Source organism: Silene latifolia, chromosome X, assembly GCF_048544455.1.
Source record: "Silene latifolia isolate original U9 population chromosome X, ASM4854445v1, whole genome shotgun sequence".
Classification (NCBI taxonomy): Eukaryota; Viridiplantae; Streptophyta; class Magnoliopsida; order Caryophyllales; family Caryophyllaceae; genus Silene; species Silene latifolia.
The window spans coordinates 90,530,998-90,533,939 of NC_133537.1; positions in this window are offsets into that span (position 1 = coordinate 90,530,998).

Below are 2,942 nucleotides of genomic sequence, written 5' to 3' on the forward strand. Positions count from 1 at the left end.
CCTGGGACTACAAACACGCAAATTCCATGCAAAACACTTCCAAATCATTTGAAACCAACAAAAATCGTTTCTCATCAATTGTTTACGTATCCTAGCATGATTCTAACTCGGAAAAACAACATATTTGAGCATGTGAATGGGTAATTTCGGATTCAAGAGATGTAGCATGAGATTTACATCCAAACATGTGAGAATTGCAAACAAGCATGACATTCAACAACCAAATTAGCACCAATCATGAAAGATACAACTTTTAACATTCATATGAGATTATAACTACATAAAACCACACAATTTTACCATAAAAGTCGAGTAACCCATCACCGTTACCTTTTTCCACTTCAATCTTCTAAAGACTCGTCAATGATGTAGCTATCCTCCTCCGGGTTGTCCAAGTTCTCCCCTAAACACAAAAATAAAGATATTAAGTCAAGAATCCACATCCTTGAAAGATGAGAATTTCGAAAAAGAGGAAAAGATGGCAACTTTCTTACTTAGAAACAAGGGAAATGAGAAAAGGAAGAGAATGGCGCGAAAAGGAACGAGATTGGTGAAGAATTGAGTGAATTATGGTGATTTTAGGGTTGAGAGCAAGGGTTTAACAATGGTGGAGTGGTTGTTGGGAAATTTCAGAAATTACAAGTGAGGGAGATGAAGTTGTGAGGGTTTAGTTGAGGTTTTGTGTAGAGAAAAGAGGGGGAAAAAGGCTCATGAGTCAAGTTAAGCCCAATAACTCAAAATGAGTCGGTATCCACTAGAATTTTCGTCCCAAGTCTACTATAACTCGAGACGGAGAATAATATTATTAAAATCTACACTATTATTACCGTTACACGGCTATGACGATATTTTATGAAAATAAGCTTTAAATAATAATTATTTAATAAAAATTACTTAAAAATTTATTTAAAATATAAGGAAAGCGCGGGGTGTTACAAGGGAGCCCTCCTCATATACGCCCCATGGCTGGCGAGCCTTACAACGCACCGCGGCTGGCAAGCCCTCCTCATATACGCCCTATGGCTAGCGAGCCTTACAACGCATCGCGGCTGGCGAGCCCTCCTCATATACGCCCCATGGCTGGAGAGCCTTATAACGCATCGCGGCTGGCGAGCCCTCCTCATATACGCCCCATGGCTGGCGAGCCTTACAATGCATCGCAGCTGGCGAGCCCTCCTCATATACGCCCCATGACTGGAGAGCCTTACAACGCATCACGGCTGGCGAGCCCTCCTCATGTACGCCCCATGGCTGGCGAGCCTTACCACGCATCGCGGCTGGCGAGCCCTCCTCATATACGCCCCATGGCTGGCGAGCCTTACTACGCATCGCGGCTGCCGAGCGCTCCTCATATACGCCCCATGGTAGACGAGTCTTACTACGCACCGCGGCTGGTGAGCCCTCCTCATGTACGCACCGTAGCTGGTGAGCCGTTGTCCGCAAACGCGCATGGACATATCCGAAGATGCCTCAGGTATGACTCCTTCTTATGGCTGGCGAGCCTTTGTACGTAGTCTAACGGGCTTTAAACAACCCGTACGGATAGTTGACAGACTCTAAACTGTTCCCGACGATAGGTCCTTGGCTCGTACCCTCGAGTCGTCTTGGCGTCGCCCTTCCCGAGGGCAGGTCCGTGGCCCGAATCCTTTCGAGCCGCCTCGACATCGCTTGGGTCTCTAGGTTGTAATATTCGATTGAACTGGGGGTTCTACTTTGACTTTCGCCCTGTCCAGGCCTCAGTCAAAGTTGGGGCTCTATAGATACCCAGTATCTGCTGAGACTCTGACAAACACCCGATGATTATCGGACTATAACATGCTTTGGAATCGCGGCGTTTGATCGACAGTTCGTGTACAATTTACGTCGAAAAACTTAAAACGATTTTGAAAATAAAATATTTCAAAACTTTTCAAAAGTACCTGGAGTGTTTAATGCATGATGATGGGGTCGCAATGACACTAACTAGAGTCAAAACCGACACCGAACCAAAAACCGACTCAAAAATTCAAATCCCGACTCCAACAACGAGTCAAACCGAGTCAAACACAAAAAATAAACCATTCAAATTCTTCCATGTTAAGATTTCCTGGATTCATGTATGGTCAAGTACCAAACTTGTGCATACAAGTCCTAGGATAGAACAAATCATGATTGCATTTGTGTGAAAGCGACAAGACACCTCGAAGACCCGCGACGTGGCTCGCGCCTCTTTGAGCAGCCCAGGTGGCCACGTCGCTCAAAACTCACACAACCACTCATTTTCTTATAAATACACCTCAAATGACCCCATTTGAGAACTTACGCGAGCGTCCGCCTCCTCTTTTCTCTCTTAAAATTCTCGACTCGACTTCCTAAGTCACAATCCGACGCGTATTTACAACCTACCGATCGTAAATACAAGCCTTACACATTGTTTGGTACCGTCATCGTGCATTAAATCACTTGACCGACCATTTCGACCACTACACCGTCACTATATAAATAAAACACTCTTTTTACTTGCTAAAACGGTTTTAAACCGAGTCTTTTCCGACCAAACGAGTTGATACACTTACGTCGGTTTCTCGCCATAACCAAACATGTAAGTATGAGGGGGTAAAAATCCTTCTTTTTATCATGTCTTTACTTATTTCATGACCATAACGTGCTAAATCAAACATAACACGATCCAAATATAGGTTAGACGAGCCAAAACTGAGTTTGGCTTGAGACAGAAGCCCCTTGTTATGCACAGAGGCTCGCGTCTCAATGGGGTGTCCAGGTCAGACTCAACCGTGTTTGTTTTCGTCTTTTCTCTTTAATTTATTTTCATATTTGTAATCGGTTTTTACCATTTCAAATATTTTCAAACTCTTTTTATTTCCTTTTTACAAGTTTTAACTATAAAACATTTTTCACCCTTGGTTCTTAATACCATGACGGTTTAATCCGTGTTTCGGTGA